Source organism: Panthera uncia, chromosome E3 (genome assembly GCF_023721935.1).
Source record: "Panthera uncia isolate 11264 chromosome E3, Puncia_PCG_1.0, whole genome shotgun sequence".
Lineage (NCBI taxonomy): Eukaryota > Metazoa > Chordata > Mammalia > Carnivora > Felidae > Panthera > Panthera uncia.
This window is the reverse complement of record NC_064815.1, coordinates 20,049,616-20,073,247: the sequence shown is the minus strand read 5'-3', so window position 1 is coordinate 20,073,247 and position 23,632 is coordinate 20,049,616. Positions and strand designations below refer to the sequence as shown.

Here is a 23,632-nt window from a genome sequence, read left to right as displayed (position 1 = left end):
CATAAGTAAGGCTTAAAAGACTCCCAAGCTGTCCCAGAGCAGCCCAGCAGTGTCGGCTTAACCCTCCCCTGATTCCCCATTAAAATGCCCTGAAAATCCATAAACAGACCAGAACTGGCAACAGCGATTCACCCTGAGGACCAGAGGAAACAAACCAGAGCCCAGATCTGAGGACCTTCAGGCAAGAGGTGGACCCTCTGGGGGAGAACACTCCAGGGGCCATGATAGCTGGAAGGAGACAGCCCCTCTCCCGCCGCAAAGAATTCTGTTCTGGCCTTTTGGGGAGACCTGGGGCAATTTACTTAATTTCTCGGTGCTTCCATTTTCTCATCTGGAAAATGAGAGCAGTAAAAGACCTACCTCATAAGGCTGTTGTGCGGATTAAACGAATTAAAGTAGGTAAAAAGAGTACTTTCCCACTAGGAGGCAAACTCCACACAGGCAGGGAGTGTGTGTGTGTGTGTGTGTCTGTCCCAGATCTGTGCCAAGTGCCTAGAACAGGACAGGGCGCGTGGAGGGTGCTCAACCAACAGCTGGCAGTGGAATGAATGAAATGGCTGCTAACTGAGAATGTGGAGTGTGGAGGGGGTGAGGGGGGTAACAGGCAGCCTCCCCGGGGCATCTGGCCGGGAGGATAGATGTTAGCAGAAGGGTGAGAAAGGGCCTGCTGGGGGTCTTCCGGGCAGGCAGGCGTCATGCACATTGTTTGCTCTGATTTGGACCAAAAACAGGGCAGGGGTACCAGGAACTGGAAAGATGCTCACTCAGACCAGCACTGGATGCGTTCTGACTTGCCTGGGGACAAGAGGAGAGCCTTGCTCAGTAGATCCGAGACACGATTAGCATGGGCTAAGGGCAATCCATGTAGCCTCTCATTTGGCAAATGGTCACTCGTTTCTCACTCGAGGACCAATATATGGCGGTGGTCCTGTTCTATCCGTAGGATGTAAGAGAGGGGTTTCCACTGAACACATAATCTGCAGGAACAGCATACTCTGGAAATGAATTTTATGTCGGAAACCACAAGAAATGTTGAGAAAGAATCTACTTCATATTCTCAGAAACTCCTAGAAAATATCAGCTCTCAAAGACAAATGAAAAGAAACTAGGAGATTGCCCTTTGGGCTGGGATGCAGAACGTCACAAGAGACCATCCTCCTCGCCGAATAACGAGAACAGCAGAGATAAGTCACAAATCTTCCTTCCTCCCTCTCATCAGAGAGCTAAGGAATCAAAGACATCTACATGAACTGAACTGCAGGAAGTGAGGAGCCCTTCTGGGAGCGAAGAGAATCACAGCTCCTTTCACTCATGGCAGATGTGGGATGAAGGAGGAATCAGCCTAACTTCTCGCACCCTTGTCACCGCTGTGACAGTGCGGCAGAGCGCTCTGTCCCCATCACGACTCCATCGCATGGACCGTCCCTGAGTGAAGGCAGCGAGCAGGGCGAAGGCCGGGGGTAGGGCCGGAGGGCTGAGCGAAACCCCTCGGAGGCCCGCCAGGCTTCACGGAGTGTCCGCACCTGCTCTCCAGTGACCAGGACAGGTGGCAGAATGGGGAGCTCCTAAAAACTCGGAAAAAATCCAGGGTGGAACCGGAGTGCGGAGACAAGTCCCCATTGAACAAAAAGCTGGCTGCCTCCGGAAAGCTTGGCGGCTCAGCTATGAAGCCTAAAGACATCTGCAGGGTCTTGTCAGCGCTCAGATCACGAGCCCTGGTGAACAGAAAGCCCTGACACCTCCCTCAAAATCTTTGAAGTCACTGTGAACTAAATCTAACTCAAGCTGTACCGAAGCCCCCGACGGGCTCAACCGCGGGTTACATTGACTAAGACCCCGACACAAAGGCCTGGCTAAGAAGAGTCCTGCCAACTTCTCTGGGGGTAAATTTTCTTTATTTCAGTCTTCTAGGTTCTTTTACACACAATATCTAGCATTCGATAAAAATCATGAGAAGGGGCGCCTGGGTGGCTCCGTGGGTCAACATCTGACTCTCGATCTTGGCTCAGGTCATGATCCCAGGGTCGCAGGACTGAGTCCCACGCTGGGTTCTGCGCGGAGCGTGAAGCCTGCTTGATTTTCTCTCCCTCATGCATGCGCACTCTCTCTCTCAAAATAAATAAATAAATAAACAGGTTAATTAATTAATTAATTAAAAATGAATAAAATAAAAATTATGAGAAAAAACAAGAAGGTATGACTGATAGTGCAGAGAGGAAAATTCAAGACACACACCTAAGAGACAGCCCAGGTGTACTCATGGTTTGACTTTAAAATAACTATATAAATATGTTAAAAGATCTAGTGGTAAAGAGAAAATATGTGAACAAGTGGGGAATTTCCATAGAGACATGGGAACTACAAAGAAGACACAAATGAAAACGCTAAAAATAAAAAAAGAATAGACATGAAAAACTCATTGGACAGGGCACCTGGGTGGCTCAGTTGGTTGAGCGTCTGACTTTGGCTCGTTGTGATCTCACGGTTCATGGGTTCCCGGGTCTGTGGGTTCACGGTTCTGTGCTGACAGCTCAGAGCCTAGAGCCTGCTTTGGATTCTGTGTCTCGCTCTTCTCTCTCTGCCCCTCCCCCACTCATGCCCCGCCTCTGTCTCTCAAAAATGAATAAATGTAAAAAAGAAAAAACAAAAACCTCATTGGATGGGCTTAAAAGCAGACGGGACCAGGCAAATAAAAGGATCTGTCCATAAAAAGTATCTGCTGAAACAGGCACACACAAAGGGGAGTGGAAAAAAATCGAAGCACAGCACTGACGATTTGACAAACAGTATCAAATGGGATAACAAGCGCATCACTGGGCGTGCCAGAAGAAAAGGTAGGGAATAAAAAAGAAGAAATAGTCCAAGTGATAATGACCATGGGTGTACCAGAATCGATGAAAATATCAACCCACAGTCCAAGCAGCTTGACGCACATCAGTGACATCGAATGCAAAGAAAATCATGCCCAGGCACAGCATCAACTGCCGAAAACTTGCAAAAAAATCTTCAAAACAGCCAAAGGACAAGACACAGCAGCTGACGAAAGGTAACCACGGTAGAAATAACTGTGGATGTCTCATCAGGAACAATGGAGGCCAGAAGATAATAAAATGATATGTTCCAAATACCAAAGAGGCCCCCAAACTTTAATCTGGAATTGTCTATTTTTTACATATCATCTAAATGTGACGATGAGATAAAGGCATTTTCTTCAAGCAGATGGTGATCACCAATGTTCATTCCAGCATATTCACAGAAGCCAAAAAGTAGAAATAACCCAAACGTCCACCAACAGATAAATGGATGAACAGAATGTGCCACCGACATACAATGGAATATTATTCAGCCATCAAAAGGAATGAAGTTCTGATTCCTCCTACAACGCATGAAACTTGAAAACGTTAAGCTAACTCAAATAGGCCAACCACCAAAGGGCAAATATTGTATGATTCCACATATATCCAGAATAGGCAAATTCATTGAGACAGCAAATTATAAGTTACCAGAGGTTGGGGTAATATGAAAGTATTGCTTAATAGTTATAGAGTTTCTGTTTAGGATGATGGAAAAGTTTTGGAAATAGACAGCGGTGACAGTTGCTGACATCATGAATGTACCTAATGCCACTGCATTCTCCCCTGAAAAGTGCTTAAAGTGGTGAATTTTACAGTATATGTATTTTATCACCATAAAAGAGACAAAAATGGAAAAAAAAAGGCATTTTGTCAGTGAAATGCTGAGAGTATTCTTCTCTGATAGAAATGCAGTGGAAGAAATGCTAAAAGGACGTCTTTAGGCTGAAAGGAAATTAAGCCAGAAGAAAGCTCAGGTATGCAAGAAGGAAGAAGCAGCAGAAAAGGTAAAATGATAATAAATACAATAAAGTATATGGGGAAGCAAATACATGGCAATGTCCATTTATATGTTGTAAGATTCTTACATTGCTCATGAAGTAGCATAAGATTATTCGAAGAAATAATGTAAGTTATTGCATATTGTAATCTCTAGAGTGACCACTAACTACACATAGACAAAGCAAAATAATAAAACGGTAAGAGAGACCAAATAGAATGACTGAAGCCCCCTCTTTTCAACTGAGAGAAGGCAGGAAAGGAAAAAGAGAACACAGAATACATGGTTCTAACAGAAAACATGTATCAATGTGGCTGACTTACACCGAATCTTACCAACAACTACATAGATCGTAGATAGACGCTAAGAAGATCGGTTGGCTAGATAAAAAAGAGACCGGGTATTTGTAGCTTATAATAAATACAAAGACCGTAACAAGTGGAAAGTAAGACAGTTGAAGAAGTAAGCCATATATATGCTTAGCAATGTCACCAAAGACTTCAAGACAGAGAGTGTTATCCAACATTTCATTACAGTAAAGGCTTACAGAGAAATGTATAAAGAAAACACTTTATGAAGAAAGTATCACAATTTTTAATGTGCGTGCGTCTCGTAAGAGAGCATCAAAATACACGCACCAAAGTTGTGGAGCTAAAGGGAGAAATCGCCAAGCCCGCCTAGTTGGGAGACCTATGGACGGAACTGACATTTATAGACCACTACACCCATAACACAAAATACACATTCTTTTCGAGCGCACAGAGAACCAAATGCTGGGCCATAAAACAAGACCTGGCAAATGTCAAAGGACCAAATTCATTCAAGATACGCCTTCTGATGGCAATGGTAATGAAACGGTCACCACAACATACCTCACTGATATTTGGTAATGACAGTAAGATTTCTATACAATCTCTATTATTTAGAAACTAAGCACGGTGTTTCTAACCAGCCTAGGAGTCAAAGTCAAGAAAAACGCACAAGGGCATTAGAAAATAGTACACACTGACCAGGAGGAAAGCAACGCACTGTGACCTGTGGAGTGAGAAGCACCTTGAATGCCTGGAGAAGACAATGCAGCGTTCTTTATGCAGCCCTGGAAAAGCAGGCGTGGCCTCCCGTCTCCCTGTTCCTCTTTTCTCCCAAGACGCATCCCGACCATGCAGCCCCACACCCACGCATACTGGTCATTACAAGAATGCTGGGAAAACAGAGGAGAGAAAAGAGGTGAGGACGCTTTCCAAACTTTAAAATACTCTGCATAAGTAAATATAAAATAATCTGCAGAAGTAAATAACGCATGTATTTAATGTGCTGTTGCCACTCATATTATTACAACACCAGGATTTATCTTGTCCGGGTGGCAGCAGCAGGGAGTGGGGGCTGAAAAGGCTGGAAGTGGAATCCCAGCCCCATTATCTACCAGCTGTGTGGCTTCTTGGGCAACAGAAACTCATCTGGCTCTTGGCTTTCTCATCTGTAAAATGGGTACATGCTGCCTTCCTTACCACGTGAAAGAAGTTAGCCATGAATGTTAGTCTGCCTCACTTCTTCTGTCCTATTCAAACCAGGCCCAATTCCCTGACATGTAATAATGTTTACTATATATTTTTTAAAGGATTTATAGAACGTGGCTGAAGGCTTTAAACAGACTTGTATTAAAAAAGAGGTTTAAAAAATCAACGATTTTAGAACTTTCACTCTAACAAGTTAGGCAAAGAAGAACAAATTAAATAGGGGTAACTTGAAAAAAATAATAAAAAATTAAGGCAGAAATCAGTGAAATAAAAACCAGCAATAGCATTATCAAAGTCGAAGTTAGTTGTAAAATTTATTAAGAAAATTGATGGCTGATGAAGGGAAAATGGAGTGAAAGCAATTAACAATATTAGGAATCAAAGATCCTACGGACATTAAAGGGATAATCTCGAAATATTAAGAAACACTTGGGTCAAAACACTGATAATTTACTAAAATGAACAAATTTCTTAAAATACAAAAGTGACCAAAAATAATGCAAAAAAGAAATAGGAAATCGAGGGGCACCTGGGTGGCTCCGTCAGTTAAATGTCTGACTCTGGATTTCCGCTCAAGTCACGCTCTCACCGATTGTGAGATCCAGCCCCGGGGTTGGGCTCTGTGCTGACAGCAGGAAGCGTGCTTGGGATTCTCTCTCACTCCGCCCCTCCCACACTCGCTCTCTCGTTCTCTCTCTCTCAAAATAAATAAATAAACATTAAAAAAAAATAGAAAATCAAAATAGCTCTATGATTTCAAAGAAAGAATTTTATAATCAAAAGGTTTCCCATAGAGAAAGATGAATAGGTCTATGATAAAGCATTCAGCATTATAAGATCAGTGTCATGAGTATATAGGTGTTGACTTCGTTCAACTTTTTTGCATGACTGAAAATTTTTATGATATAACATTAGAGAAAAAAATCCTTCTAACAAAGAAAATTCCAGGTCCAGGTGGCTTCAAATAAACATTTAAGGAAGAAAAATGCCAATCCTACAGAATTCTTTCAGAATATAGATGAGGGGTAAAAAACACTAACCAATTCATTTTAGGAAGCCAGCATAAACCTGATACGAAACCTTGACAAGAACATGTTATAAGAAAATTACAGATCAATATACCTCATGAACACAGATGCAATAATCCTTAACTAAATAATGAGCAAATCAAATCTAGCAGTACCTGAAAAGGAAAATACAAACTGACAAAGTATGGTGTAATTGTAGGAATATGAGGTTTGTTCAACGTGTGAAAATATATCAATGTAATTTACCACACAGGCAGAACATGAGGAAAAAATGATCGTTTTAACAGATGCAGAAACAGTATTTGAAAGAATTCAATACCAGTTCAAGACGAAAACTTTCAGCCATCGCAAGTAGACAGAACGTATTTAATCTGTTGAAAGCATCTTCGAAAAGCCTACAGCTAACTACATGCTACGTGGTGGAAGATTTAACCAGAGATCAAGAAAGAAATAAAAGCGTCTCCTCGTATCACTTCAATTAATCCTAGCTGGTGCAATAAGGCAAGAAAAGAAATATAAAAGGCATAAAACTTTGAAGGAAAGAATTGAAACTGTCAGAGACAACATCTTTGAGTCTGTAGAAAATCCTGTAGAAGCTATTAAAAACTCGTAGAACTGGCAAGATAAAAGACTGTAAAATCAATTGAAAAAGCAACAATTGTTCTCTACATAATAGTAGCAGATAATCTAAAAGTGAGATTTAAAAACAATGCAATTTACAATGGCATCAAAAATCACCCAGAACCTAGGAATAAACCAAGTCATCCACAATGAAACATACAAAAACACGATGAGAGCCAAAGAAGGAATGAAGAAATGTACCCTTTGTAGATCACAAGTCAACTGTTGTTAGTATGTCTGTTCTGTTAAAATGTGTCTATAGTTTTAACACAATTGGAATACAAACCCCAGATAGTTTGGTTGATAAAATTGACAAGCTGACTTTTATTTTTTATTTTTTTAAATGTTTATTTATTTTGAGTTGGGGGGGGGGAGAGAAAGTGAGTACGTACAAATGGGAGAGGGGCTGAGAGAGAGAGAGAGAGAGAGAGAGAGAGAATCCCAAGCAGGTTCTGCACTGTGAGCACAGAGCTCCACTTGGGGCTTGATCTCATGAACCATGAGATCATGATCTAAGCTGAAATCCAAAGTTGGAGGCTTAACCGACTGAGCCACCCAGGCACCCTGACGAGCTGATGTTTTTAACTCTGTGTGGAACCATAAAGGATCCAGAATAACCATAACAATTTGGGAAAAATGAGCAGTTTCAGGACCTATACTTCCTGATTTCGAGAGAGCATAATACTATAGGAATCAGCACAATATGATGTTACTGTACACAAAGGAGGAAATCGATCAAAAGAACAGAGAATCCGGAAACTGTCACAATCCAGAAACAATCAATATCCAACCAAGGTTTCAGGTCAATTCAAAGAAGAAACAAAAGTCTTTCACAAACTGTGCTTAGAATAACCAAAAACTAATGCAAACAGAATCTCAACTTGTACTTTCCTCCATCCACTAAAACTAATTTCATGTGGATCACGGACCTCAATGTGAAAGCCAGAACCATCAATCTTCTAGAAGAAAACATAATCAAGTATTTCTATAATACTGATACAGGCGGGGGCCCCTGGATGACTCATTCAGTTGAACGTTTGACTCTTGATTTGGGCTCAGGTCATGATCTCACAGTCGTGGGATCGAGCCCCACATCGGGCTCTGCACTGACAGCACAAAGCCTGCTTGGGATTCTCTCTCTCCTTCTCTCTCTCTCTCTGCCCCTCCCCTGCTCATGGCCCCTCTCTCTCTCAAATAAAGAAATAAACTTAAAAAAAAAACGAAACATTGATGCAGGCTAATTTTTTTTTAGATGGGAATCAAAAAGCACTGAACTCCAAAGGAAAAAAAAAGTGATAAATTGGCTTTAATCAAACTTAAGATGTCTGCTAATCAAAAGACACTATTAAGAAACGAATACATAAGCCACAGAAGTAGGAACAAATACTTATCAAGGAATTATTTTGTTCAAATCTTACACTGGGGTATGAATTACACTGCTGTATGTAACTGTCAAAACTCATCAAACTGATCACTCAAGAACTGTGTATTCTATAGTATTTGAATTGTGAATCAATTAAAAAATAGAGATCTGTTGAGAACAGGCTGCAATGAAAAGGAAGCTGGGGAAATGATTAAAAAAAATACTACAAAACTAGAAAACACTACAAGAAAAAAAATACAAATAAAATAAAAACTCCTAGCAGAATTAGAATCTACAATGTAAACCCCTGGTCTCAAAATTGAACTAATCTCACTGCTAATCAAGACAGTGATAACAATTCTTGGAGGAAAAAATACATATTTGCAAGGAAGATCATCTGGAAATCATATTAAGATAAAAGAAATCAAACAAGCATATGTGCATTTATCACAAAGATGATATATTTACAGAATTAAAAGACAATAAAATATGAAGAATGACAAGCAGACATTACATTAACACATTTGAAATCCAAAAGAAACGGGTAATTTCTGGGAACAAAATCAAATTTACTAAAGAAAAGGATCATTTGAATAGGTTCATAAATATGATATAAACTAAATACTGGTAAAGAACCATTCAAGACGGTTTTATGCTTACATGACTTTGTAGGAATGCGTTCAAATATTCAAAACTGATTATTTTATAATCTCTTCCAGCGCATAAAAAGATGGAAAACTCCCAAATACCTTTATAAAACCAGCAAAAACTCTGATACAAAACCCTGCCAAATGGAAAGGAAGGGCAACACATCAATTATTTTTTATGGATGTAGATGCAAAAACCTAAATAAAAAATAAAACACAGCTAGTCAAACACAATAGGGTATTGAGAGAGAAACTCATTTTAATGAAGAAGGAATCTTCCTGAACTGCAGGCGTTTTTTTAATTTTAGTAAATCCAATTAAATAATATATATCATCAACAGGCAAAATAATAAAAACTATGGATTATCTCAGTAGATGCCAAAAAGATACTGAGTAGCTACTACTAAAGAAAAAAAGGTAAGCCAAAAATAGGATGTTGCCCTACCATTATAACTAATATCCATCCCAAACAGCAATCAAGGCCATTTGCAAGTTTCAGTTCAACTCTGGGGACATTTCCATTAAAACCAGAAACTAGAGGGGCACCTGGGTGGCTCAGTTGGTCAGCATCTGACTTCGGTTCAGGTCATGATCTCGTAGACAGTGAGTTCAAGCCCTGTGTCGGGCTCTATGCTGACAGCTCAGAGCCTGGAGCCTGCTTTGGATTCTGGGTCTCCCTGTCTCTCTGCCCCTCCCCCGCTCACACTTCATCTGTCTGTCTGTCTGTCTCTCTCTCTCTCAAAAATAAACCTTAACAACAACAACAAAGAACAATGAAAACAAACAGAAACAAGAAAAATGTCTGAAGTTACTATTATTATTTGATCTAAAAGTTATACCCACAGAAACAAGACAGAAATGGGAAAAAAACAGGGACCCCCACATAGTGCAAATCCAGAAATTTCAGGGAGAATTTTTATAGGGATCCCATGCATACCCAGACCATAAGAGACACCTACTCAGTTTCTCTTCAATTTCCCTAGGCTTATAATAACCTGCTTATAGTTCCCTCACGTCACCCCATTCTCTGCCTGGTGCTGGAAGGGGATCTGACTGCTGCCCGCACCCATCTCTGCTGGAACCTAGTCCAGCTTGACCCTGAGTCAGCCTTGGCAAGATAGATCTGCCTCTACTCTGAAAACTCAAGAGACCTGTGTGCGAATTTCGTGGTTCGAAAGTCACCAGCAACCGTCTCAGAACTCGGCAACTGCCTCACTGCCAAACGGATTTACCAAAGAATGTTTGGGAAGTATCCGATTTATTTCCTCAACCGCACTGAGAGGATGCCACCTCATCCAAATTAGAAAAGTGACAGGAAAGATGACACAGACCTGAGAAAGTATGGTTACAGAAATAAAACCCAGTGATGAGTACACGGTTCACAGGAAAGCCTCAAAGTAGTGAAGAAGTCAAGATAGGTGTATGATATAAATGTATATATGAGAAATCCAGAAGACGGAAGAATGACAGAATGGACATCTGTGAGGGGAAAATATGGAGACCACAGCCCAGGATCTAACCCGCACAGAAGGCTAGGACACTAACATCTGATGAAGCAAAAACAGAAAACAAAAGGGGCAAAAAAAAAAAAAAAAAAAAAAAGTTCCCTATGGAAAAACAAAAAACAAAAAACCTCAGCCTAAACATCCAGAGTGTGAATCACATCATAAGCCCTAAGAACAGCAAGAACCAACTTACTAACCAGCATGAACAGCGACAAGCCAGAGAAGCAGAGAAGGTGAGAAATTCACACTTCGCCAGTAATAGGATGCACCCCGCCCCACCACAATTAGGTTGATTGCAAGAAATACACAGCAGGATTGCAGTGAGCTTCTTGATGTCAAAAACCCAAAATAATGGAGTAGAAATCACTGAACTTTAAAAGAGGCCAAAACCCAAGAATCTTGTACCTAAATTGAATTGTGTGTGTCAACAGAAACATTCTCAGGCAGAAATAGTCGCAGGTAGGTATAGGGTTGAGGTAAACCTCCTGGAAAAAAAAGAAAAGAAAAGACAGAAATTTTGGAAAGTTTATGCCGAACAGATGTATATTAATTTTTAAAAAAAGAAACAGAAATCGTGGTAAATGTGGCTGCGTGTCAGCACTGAAATTAGTTAAATGTACAGGCAAAATAATTGTTTCAAAAATAGCTATAAAATTGATAATATTCTTTAAACCCGAAAATTATATTTAGAAAGGGAAGGGAAGCACATTTATAATAACCATATGTTGAAATTAACAAAGAATAGAAAAGAGAAAGGAAGGAAACATTTCATTTCTCATCTTCCATAAAAAAGACTGTTACTAATTTGTAACTGGTGTTAGAGATCAGTTCACCAAACCTTTATGGACATTACTAGAAAAAGTGAAATCAAGAAATCTACCTTCCAAACAACCGCAAGAATACTTAGAGAAACAAGCAAACAAACATCCTTTGTGCACAGCAAAGGAAACCATGGATAAAATGAAAAGGCAACCTACAGAATGGGAAAAAATATTTGCAAATTATGTATCTGATAAGGGGTTAATATCCAAAATATAAATAGAACTTATACGACTTAATAGCAAAAAAAACCAAAAAAACAAAAAACAACACAAAAAACAACCAAACAATCGATTAAAAAATGGGCAGAGCATCTCAATTGACATTCTTTCAGAGAAGACCTACAGATGGCCGGCAAGTACATGAAAGGGTACTCAACATCACTAATCATCAGGGAAACGCAAATCAAAACCACAGTGAGACAGAACCTCACACCTGCTAGAATGGCTGTTACCAACAAAACAACAAGCATTGGCCAGGAAGTGGAGCAAAGGGAACCCTCACTCTCTGTTGACGGACTTGCAAATGGTGCAGCCACTATGGAAAACAGTATGGAGGTGCCTCGAAAATTTTAAAATAGAGCTACCAGATGATTCAGCCATCCCACTTCTGGGTATTTATCCAACGAAAGCAAAAACACTAACTTGAAAACATACATGCACCCCCGTGCTCACTGCCGCATTATGTACAAGAGCCAAGACATGAAAACAACCCAAATGTCCACCAATGGACGAATGGATACAGAAAATGTGGTGTGTGTGGATAGATGGATGGATGGATGGGCAGGTAGGTAGATGGATCAATTGATCAATTAATCCAGGGAACAGATTGGTGGTTGCCAGAGGTGGGGGCTGGGGGGGGGGGCTGGGTGAAATGGGTGAAGGGAGTTAAAGATACACAGTTCCAGTTATAAAATAAATAAGTCATGGGGACATAATGTACATCATGATGACTGTGGCTAGTAGTACTGTATTACATAATTTAAAGCTTCTAAGAGAGTAGATTTTATTTTATTTTTTTTAAATTTTTTTTTAATGTTTTATTTATTTTTGACAGAGAGAGAGAGAGACAGAGCATGAGCAGGGGAGGGTCAGAGAGAGAGGGAGACACAGAATCCGAAGCAGGCTCCAGGCTCTGAGCCACCAGCACAGAGCCCGATGCGGGGCTCAAACTCACAGACTGCGAGATCATGACCTGAGCCGAAGTTGGACGCTCAACCGACTGAGCCACCCAGGCGCCCCAAGAGAGTAGATTTTAAAAGTTCTCATCACAAGAAAAAAAATTCTGTAACTATGCGTGGTAACAGATGTTAACTAAACTTACTGTGATCATTGTATCATGATATTGAAATATCGAATCATCACGTTGTGCACCTGAAACTAACATAATGTGGCATTACATGTCAGTTATACTTCAATTTTAAAAAACACACTGCAGTTTAAAAAGACAAAGAAAACAGTACACATGGAACCAGCCTAACGCAAAATGAAGAATTAAGACCCAATGTAAAAGTTCTGAAATAAAGGATAGGTTAAGGTTGCCCATAAAAAGGCTCTCAGGATAATTAAAAATGAAAACATCCTTGGCACAAGAGCAGACACTCAGATCCGTGGAACAGAATAGAGAACCCAGAAATGGACCCACAAACATATGGCCAACTAATCTTTGACAAAGCAGGAAAGAATATCCAATGGGAGAAAGACAGTCTCTTCAGCAAGTGGTGCTGGGAAAACTGGACAGCGACATGCGTAAAAATGAACCTGGACCACTTTCTTACACCAGACACAAAAATAAACTCAAAATGGATTAAAGACCTCAATGTAAGACAGGAAGCCATCAAAATCCTCGAGGAGAAAGCAGGCAAAACCTCTTGGACCCTGGCCACAGCAACTTCTTACTCAACACGTCTCCAGAGGCAAGGGAAACAAAAGCAAAAATGAACTACTGGGACCTCATCAAAATAAAAAGCTTCTGCACAGCAAAGGAAACAATCAACAAAACTAAAAGACAACCCATAGAATGGGAGAAGATATTGTAAAACGACATATCAAAGGGTTAGTATCCAAAATCTATAAAGAACTTATCAAACTCAACACCCAAAAAAACAAATAATCCAGTGAAGAAATGGGCAAAAGACATGAATAGACACTTCTCCAAAGAAGGCATCCAGATGGCCAACCGACACATGAAAAAATGCTCAACATCACTCATCATCAGGGAAATACAAATCAAAACCACAATGAGATACCACCTTCTACCTGTCAGAATGGCTAACATTAACAACTCAGGAAACAACAGATGTTGGCGAGGATGCGGAGAAAGAGGATCTCTTTGGCATTGTTGGTGGGGATGCAAGCTGGTGCAGCCACTCTGGAAAACAGTATGGAGGTTCGTCAAAAAACTAAAAATAGAACTACCCTACAACCCAGCAATTGCACTACTAGGTATTTATTCAGGGGATACAGGTGTGCTGTTTCGAAGGGACACATGCACCCCCATGTTTATAGCAGCACTATCAACAATAGCCAAAGTATGGAAAGGGCCCACATGTCCATGGATGGATGAATGGATAAAGAAGATGTGGTATATATGTACAATGGAGTATTACTCAGCAATCAAAAAGAATGAAATCTTGCCATTTGCAACTACATGGATGGAACTAGAAGGTATTATGCTAAGTGAAATTAGTCAGAAAAAGACAAATATCATATGGCTTCACTCATATGAGGACTTTAAGAGACAAAACAGATGAACACAAGGGAAGGGAAACAAAAATAATATAAAAACGGGGAGAGGGACAAAACAGAAGAGACTCATAAATATGGAGAACAAACTGAGGGTTACTGGAGGGGTGTGGGAGGGGGGATGGGCTAAATGGGGAAGGAGCACTAAGGAATCTACTCCTGAAATCATTGTTGCACTATATACTAACTAATTTGGATGTAAATTTTAAAAATAAAATAAAAAAAAAAGCCCTTCAGATACTAAAAAAAAAAAAAGAAAAAAGAAAAAAGAAAACATCCGGGCATATATTGTGTAGACGTTTCACACAGAGAGGGCAGGAGTGCACCAGGCTGTGTTCCCTGGAAGAAGCTGAATAATGGTGAATGTTCCCCAATGACCACACTTTAACAATGAATGTTATGCAAACACGGGCAAAAAGGTTATGCGGCAAAAATCAACATAAGGCAAAAGCATAATTAAAAGTGTTTAAAGAACACTGATGTTGATAAAAGATAAAATCTACTATGAGGGCAGACAGAGAATTGAAAATCGTAATGAAAATTCCTCGGAAGTAAACCAAGGAAACAAGGTAACGGCAGTGGGAGAGTTCAACACATCAAAGTTACTTATCTCAGATGAAATAACGAGAAATACAGGTGGAGGAAATACAGGTAATACGAAGGTAACCTCTATGCACGTACGAAAGCCTCGTACCATAGAGGCGATACCTTCATAAAAGCTCATATTCTTGGTTACAAAGAAAATCGTCCCAAATGGGTCATATTTACTTTCCACAATGCAATAAAACTAGAAAATTTAAATGTAAACTAGAAACTCAAAATTCCAGTGACTTGGAAATCATAAAACGCTTTCCTAAAGAATCTGTAGAGTGGCAGAGGGAATGAAAACACACGATAAAATATTGTGAAGCCAACAGGGAAACAATAAAACTATCAAAATGTGGGAGACATTACTAAAGCTCTTCTCAGTGGCAAATTTCCTGCCTTAGTTAGTAAATAATAAAAAAAAAAATTAAAATAAGTCAGCTACGGAAGTTACTAGAAATGACAACAAATAAGCAACACGGGAACACACACAGAAAGACGAAACAAACACAAAAACATTATAGAATTAAAACTAAGGGAAAGGAAGAATGAATTGCCATAGCAGTGGAAGATCCCCTCACCATTCAGGTCCACCAAATTTTTGTAGCGAAGGAATTTGGTCCAGTCTTGTTAAATTCTCCAAGGTTTTAAGAGGAGAGAGAAGTGCATATTTTTTAAGTTTTTTATTTGTATTTATTTTGAGAGAGAGAGAGAGAGAGAGAGAGAGAATCCCCAGCAGGTTCCGTACTCTCAGTGCAAAGCCTGACGCAGGACTTGATCCCAGGAACCGTGAGATCATGACTTCAGCTGAAATCAAGAGTCGGACACTGACCCAACTGAGCCACCAAGGCGCCCCAGAGAAGTGCATATTTTTAACATGAGGTTTTCTGCTTTATAAAATGACGTGTGAGCCCAATAAAACAGGGCTATAAGCTGTATTTGGCTGGTAAGCCTGCAAGTAGGCAACTTCCAGGTTGGACTACTTACTTGGGCTTGACTTCATTTCAAGAATTTATATTTTCCAGAAAAATCTCCATTTCGTGTAGATGTTCCAATGTATTTTCACAAAACTGTAGCAAGTATTCTTTTTTAAATTTCCCACATTTTTTCATTCCAGTTTTAGTGGCAACTCTATTTAATTCTTAATTAAATATGCTATATTTTTCAATGTATTGCATTTTTTTCTAAAAGTCAACTCATGAAATTATTCATTAAGTTGGAAGGGTTTTTGGTTTTTAATTTTTAGATTCCAAATGGGTAGGATCCTTAGTCAAACTTTTATTAATTTCTGGTTTATTTTTTTTAATTTTTTTAATGTTTATTTATTTTTGACAGAGAGAGAGGGAGAGAGAGAAAGAGAGAGAGAGAGAGAGAGAGAGAGAGAGAGAGAGACAGCATAAGTGGGGGAGGGGCAGCGAGAGAGGGAGACACAGAATCCGAAGCAGGCTCCAGGCTCTGAGCTGTCAGCACAGAGCCCGAAGCGGGGCTCGAACTCACAGACCTCGAGATCGTGACCTGGGCCGAAGCCGGATGTTCAACCGACTGAGCCACCCAGGTGCTCCAGGAATGACTTATTAAATAACGCTCAATACTGGTCGGGGTGTTCTGAGATGGCCCTCTCACGTATTCCTTTCGGTACACCTTGCCGGACAGAAATGTTATTTACATATGAAGGACTGTAGCAAGTTCTTGTCTTCCGCATAATACTCTTGCCTCTAGGAATCCAACACGGTTTCTGTGTTCATGATGTAGTGTGTATACCAGGAAGAAACAACCTTCCCAAATGGGATTCTGAGACTGGTTTGCTCACCTCTATTATTAAATGAAGCGCTGACCTTCCTGCCAGTGAAAAACAGGATACGGGTATCCTTGACAGAAGTGGGATCATAATTAATTAAATGTCATCTGTGGTTTCTTGGGATAAAATAATTATTGAAAGCAAGGCTTTCGAAGACCCATGTAGTTCCTGTGTTTGACCTTTACGGCAGCAATGATGACTACAAGGAATGTGGAGGGCGGGCTGCTTGTGAACGCCCTTGAGAGAGAAAACAAGCTCAGACCTTGAAACCCTCAGCTCTGGTCACAGTCAGAGGACAAGAGTGATTCCAAGGTGGCCCCAAAAGAATCACGTGCTTCAGGCAACTGCAGGCAGGACCCCAAGGTTCACTGCGTGGTCTGTAGAGTTGTTAAGATGAGATCATGGACTCCCCAGATCTCTGATGTAAAATAAATTTAGGGCACTGATCAGAAGGAAAGGAGTGCGACCTAAGTCTTGGAATGGGGATCTCTGGGTGGATTCAGAATACAGAATGCCCGAGTCTCCCTCGTGTCCTCTCTGAGATCTCCCTGAGATCAGACAAGACCAGCTTGAAGATCTGGAAGAAACACAGCTGCAGTGGCTGCCTTGAAGGGGGATGCCTATTTTCAAGATCTACTCCCACCGAATTTTGCTGCCTTTACACCCATGCTTACGATCAGATCGGACACGTCCCAGGAGAAGTTTCAAGTCCGGTAGGAGAGAACACAGAGAGGTGAGATGCTGGTAATTTCTATCAGTGTTAACATTGGATTCCAGGGCGCTAAAACAAGGGAGAGGGAATATAATATCCGCTGAGGACACTCTTACTGAAATGGGTACTCATTACCAGAAATTGTTTTTATTACCTTGGTTTGGGTAGTTAGAAGTGGCTCAGACAGTCTGATCTTTGGCTGAAGGTTGGATTCAATATGGCCAACTATCAATACGTTTAAGATGATAGACTTTCCCTGGCATAACACAGAAGAAGGAATTGCTCCCAGAGTCAGGAAGGTTGGAGTTGATTTCTCATGAACATCTACCCCAACTATATATCCCCAGAGGACCTAAAAAGGATTCCCCTCATTAAAGCAACGAGCAACCATCCTTCAATTCATAGACTCTGTTCTAGGGTCAGGCTTGACTCCTACCAGCATAACCTCAGAAGTGGCTGGAGCTTGTCATCCATCCAAAGGTGACAGCAGGAGACTATCTAGAACAGTAATTGGTAACCAACACATTCACCTATAGGTCTGAAATACCTAGGTGACGTCATGACCCTGGAGTACGTGTGTATGTGTGTGTCCTGTTTAGTCACCGCTTCAATGCCCTGCTGTCACCCTAAGTGACCTATACCTACCAAAATCACACACACACACACACACACACACACACACACACACACACAAATAATGTATCTACAAGATATGTGGTTAAGACCTTAAATTCATATGGTCTGACCAGCAACGTGAACCAGGCAAGTTACTTACTTCAGTTTTGTCATCTACAAAAATGAGAATCCTACTACTTAGTACCTATGATATGAGAACAAAGAAGTTAATAAAGTTAAAAAGTTAATAAAGCCTATAACAGTGTGTGGCCAAGGTAAAGACTGCACCTGTGTTATTCTGCTGTTATTGGGGACATGGTGAGCTTACATAAGCGTTGGTCATCGTTATCCTCACCCAGCTAAGACTTAACCATGGCAAGATCCAAGTACATTCAGCAATAATGCACTGACAAGGAGTGACATATATAATAGTTTGATGCTATTTGTGAGTATTCACAAAGGCAAATATTTGGATATATTCCTGTAACTGACCTCCGCCAGGACTTTGGCTTTGTGAATTACTTCCAGTTTGTAAGTCGCGAATCCCTGGGCGGCGAGTTTCAGGCAGGAGACTGGGGAGGGGCCTCACTCCACGGAGATAACCTCAAACAAGGAAACACCTTCTCAAAGTTGTGCCTTAGACTAGCACTTCTCAAACTTTCCTGCATATATGTATAACCTGGGACTGTGGTTAAAATTCAGGCTCTTGGGGCACCTGGGTGGCTCAGTCCAACTTACACGTCTGACTCCTGATTTCAGCTCAGGTCATGATCTCACTGTTAGTGACTACGAGCCCCCACATGAGTACAGAGCCTGCTTGGGATTCTCTCTCTCTCTCTCTCTCTCTCTCTCTCTCTCTCTCTCTCCCTCTCTCTGTCCCTCCCCCATGTGAGCTCGCTTGCTCTCTCTCTCAAAATAAGTAAATAACTTTAAAAAATGCAGGCTCTGAATCAGCAGATCTGGGGTGGACCCGAGCTTTGGCATTTTAAGCAAGCTCCCAGGTGATGCCTAGTCTGCAGGTCCCTGGCCCACGGACGGAGGAGGGAGAAAGCTGGGGCATCCGGAGGGCTGGCCGACCACAGACTGTCCTCATCCTTCGTCAAATTCCCAAAGGAAAAATCTCCTCTGCCTTACAGGCATTTACCTCTAAGTCAGACCCTCTTGCTCAGACAAGTGCTCACAGCTTTAGATTTTTCCTTGGGTCCAAAGTCCCCTGGTTATGTCAGTGGACACACTGCTGTCTGTAACTTGATGAGATTGTTAAAGAAAGTTGCAGGCTTCTGGGCCCCGCTGTGAGTCTGACTCTACTGGTCTGTTTTTTAACACGCCCCCCAGGTGTTTTCTGATGTGCATCAGGTTCAGGACCTTCTGTTTTCGGCTACAAAGCCCCAAGTGTCCCTCCGCCCACTATACGCCTTCTGCTCCACTCATGCAGACTGTGGGCAAGCATCCTCCCTCACACACAGGAAACAAGCGTGCGTTCTAGCTCACAACAGTCCCGGAGCATCCAAACCAGTACCAGACTTGCATGAATGTGAGGCAGACGTGAGCGCTCCTCCGAATTAGGCTTCCACTTTCGTCTTCTAGGAGATCGCAAATGGTCACAGGAGAGGTCATGATCGTGACTAATCGGCAAAGGACCTACCTGTAAGGAACAGGCAGCCGAGGTGGGGAAGACGTGCATGTGAAGGCGTGGGCACAACAGGCCCATTGCTAACGGTGCCACGTGACTCCGGCCACGGTTTTGTTCTTTGCAGTTCAGTGACTTGTCTCAAAATGAACCAAAGTGAACCTGGCCAACCACAGAAATGAGCAAGTTCACACACAGCGGCCGCCTGATAAATCTTTTCAAGGTCGAGCTAAACGGGGTCAAATTCACTCTCCAGACAGAGGTGGGCCTAAAAGCAAACTACGAACCCGTTAGGAGATAGGAAGTCATTTCAAAAGCCCACATTTGCTGGAATTTCCTGACATTCTGCACCTTCGAGAGGCAGAAAGGAAATCGAGGAGAAAGAAGGCAAGGCCTACCTTGGTTTCAAAAGAGGGCCTTCTGTTCTGTAAGGGCAGGAGCCCCCAAGGGAAGCTTGCGGGGGGAGAGGTCGGCATCAGCACCCGCGAGTGGGGCCCTTGCAGGGGCCCCAAGTGGCCGAAAATGTCTTTTGGTTTGACTGCTTTTGGGAAACTGTGTGCAAAGCTAGCTGGATTCGTTCCAGATGGCCACACGGGTGTGGCTGGTGAAACTATTAAAATCTGGAGAGCTGTCAAAACTAGCCCTTGGGACTTGAAGACACCAGGGCCTTATTCCCCTGTGAAGGAGGCTGCAGGCTCGGAGGGGCCCCCGGAGCCACCGTGGGAAACGCAGAGGTGTGAGGAACAGACGGGTCGTGGCAGAAAACCCGAGTCCTTTTCAAGCAGCCTTTCTCAACCTGCTTCTATGAAAGTGGTAAGCTTTGCAGATACTGTTATTGAGTGCAGATACTTTTGGGGGTGACTAATTTGTCAATGCTTCCAAAGGCGGCACACGACCAGTAGCAAGAGGCAATGGAGAGAAGTTGCTTCCCCCACATGCGAGGCAGGCCTTAGGGCGCTGGGCTTAATTAAATGCCTCCAGGGGCTGCATTGCGAGATCTGCAGGCTTGCAGTTTCTGGGCTGAAGGGGAGATCCTGGCCAAAAGCATCCAGGAAAGGGGGATTCTGGTTCCCAGCTGGCGTTCGGGCAAAAGTCCCCTCGGCTGCAGAGGCTGATAAAACGGAAGAAGAACCGCGAGCACCAGGGGGTGTGGAATGGAGTCAAAGTGACGAGAAAGAGCCTTTGCAGTCAAGGGCCAAAGAGGAAGCCATGGGCATCAGGCGCAAATTCTGGTTTTCTGTTTATTTAACTCTGAGCACATCTGCCCTCACGGCGCACACACGCGTGTGCACGCACACGCACGCAGGGGCAGCACTGAATGCAAATTGGCCACAGGCCCAGACAGCAATCCCAGACCCTGCAGCCTGCCTTCCATGGTGTCCTCTGGAAAACCAGCTCCACACACACAGGCTGCAGCTGTCTGGCTGCGGGCTCTGTGTCCAGGAAATCCCGCCGAGCTGCCTAATCCAGGGAGCTTGCTATTACACGCTTAGGCGGCAAGGCACCCCACTCCCGAGGAACCACCTAATGAAAGCCTCATGTGTCAAATTGGGTTGCACAGACACACTTAGGCTACTCCAGCCGGGCCTTGTGCCGAAGGTATGACCTCACCGTCGGGCAGACCTGCAGGGACCCCAGAAAGAGAAGAGCGGTGTGTGGGCCAGACCCGCTCCTAATCACGGCCAGCTTGGATGGACGGAGGCACTGCCCCCTCTCCCGCTGCCCCGGGACACCGGGGTCTGCGGGCCCGGAGGCACCATCATCTTACAAGCTAAGCATGGAGCTTAGGCTGCAGCCCAGACACCCCGTGTTTTTGGCATTATCCCCATAAAAATTTCTGCCACGCCAGGAGTTTCATGCCAGAGAATAACTTAATTCAGTAAGGCTGAATCTCCGTGGAGAACTCCCAGTTACAGAAGCTAGAAAGGAAGGATATAATTAGGACCTATTTTTTTGTTTGTTTGTTTTAACAGAAGCTCAAAAGGCCCATTTCAGAGAAAGACACTGAAAAACAGTCCATCCGTATCCAGAATGCAGTACCCCAGAAATGTCACTTACCAGCGTCATTTGCAGAACTCTTAAAGACACGGTTCAGTCTCAGACTGGGCATCTATCACTTAGTTCTTTTCACGCTTAGGCAATTAATAAACTGGGTAGAAAGTTCCTTCTCTGTGCATGGCTGTCTTCATACCTTCTGTATTAAAGCTTGTGTGGGCAACAAAACAGAACCTCGAAGAAGCTGAACTTCAAATGTAAAGAAATGTGGGGCGCCTGGGTGGCTCAGGTCATGATCTCAAGGTTCATGAGTTTGAGCCCCAAGTCGGGCTCTCTGCTGTCGGCACAGAGCCTGCTTCAGATTCTCTGTGCTCCTCTCTCTCTCTCTGCCCTTGCACTCTCTCTCTCTCTCTCTCAAAAAAAAATAAATATTAAAAAAAAGTAAAAGTCTTTACCTGATGGAGTGACTGCAAAGCAGCTGATGGCCTCAGCTTTTGTTAAAGGAACTAACAGAAATTCTCTGCGAGAGAACTGTGAAGTTCTTTTAACTTCTGGGAAGTTCTGCCTTTGGCATTCCTTTGAGTAAGATGAGCGGTAAGTAAATTGGTGACACTTGAAAGCTCTTAAACCGAACGGAAATTTGCCACGGGCGCACAAGATCCCTCGGGACTCCAAGACCTCGTGGAGTCGGGGAAGATTTGCAACAATGTAAAAACTCCCTGTGAGCTGAGATCTGATGACTGAATACACAAAGAACCGGAAAGAACTTTGAGGCAGACCCCACGATTTCATCGGAGTAACTCACCCACAATAGCCCTGGCTCATTTTTTTTTTTTTTTTTATTAAATGTAACTAATTCCATTTGCTTCTAGTCCATTCCACTTAGGTTTTGTTCTACGAGTTGTGGGCAGAGACTCAAAAGCGCAAAATCTTCGTTCCACGAACAGAGGTATAAATTAAGATTTCTATTATTTTAAGAAGGAAACTTTTTCTGGAAATGTATCTCCGAAATGATGATGGGGGTCAACGGAAAACAGACTTTGCTATACGATATGTGCTTCGCTCCGGCTTTTCAGAAATATCTAAAGCAAGCAGCTAAATATAAAGCAAGGTCAAAATCAGGCCTGCAAAGACATGGTGAATCACAATCAATCAGAGCCGTTAAGGACAAGGCTGGGACTGCTCATACCGCTGAACACCCCTGATGAAACATCTCTTTCCTGAACCAGAAAATAAATGGTCACAGCTGCGCTTCGTGGTTGGCGCTGGGGTTCATTCGCCATATGGCCACCCTTATTATCATCCTTCCGGCAACTCCAGCAAAGTAACAGGAGCGAGCGGTTTCTTCCAATCAGGAAGATTGGAAGTTTGCAAGTTGCAAGTTGCAAGCTGGCCTGTATGTTTGCAGGCCAAGCAAACATCTCCCTCCCATGGTCCTTTCCTTCAAAGGACTTCCCGACCCCATCATCCCCTGCTTCCTTTTTTTCACTTACACACTTCATGCTCTACCTGAGAGTCCCAATGCCCACCACGCTGGACCCCGGAGGCCCGGGATCAAGCTGCTTTTCAGAGGGGGGGAGGGTGTTGAAAAAAAAAAAAAAGAAGAAGGCTTTTTCTTGGACCTTCAGTCAAGGCAGAATCTGAACGTCGGGGGGGTCATAACAGGTTTGGGGTAGCCTCCGGGTTTTAGACGAGGAAAGAACCTCAAAGATGTCAGGTGTTGTTTTTTTAGAACTTTTTGAAAGTACAGTGAAACCTCACTCTCCCACCCGCCCCCGCCCCCGTGAGGTTGTATATAGAAACCCAGTAAGTAAAACAGATAGGAAAGAGCTGTTATACCCAGACAACGGCACATGATTTGGCCGTAAAAAAGAAAAAAAAGTGTACTAATACATGCTACAATATGGAGAAACCTTACGAACATTATGCTAAGTAAGAGCGGCCAGTCACAAAGGATCCCTACGTTGTGGGATTCCATTGATATGACATGTCCAGAGAGGCACATCCACAGAGACCAGCAGATTGGTGGTTGCCTAGGGCTTGGGTGATAGAGGGATTGAGAGGTGGCAGCTAAAAGGCAGAGCTTCTTTTCGGAGTGGTGAAAATGTCCTAAAATTGATTATGGCATTGGTTACCCAAATCTGTGAATACACTAAAAGCCACTGATTCACAAAATTTCAGTGGGTGAATGTTATGGCATG

General features: G+C 42.5%; 1 protein-coding gene across 1 annotated transcript in view; it reads right to left on the bottom strand.

Moving 5' to 3' along the window:
• CALN1 (calneuron 1) overlaps positions 1 to 23,632 on the bottom strand; it is a 270,634-nt gene that overhangs the window by 224,537 nt on the left and 22,465 nt on the right. The gene's annotated exons all lie outside the window — the stretch shown is intronic.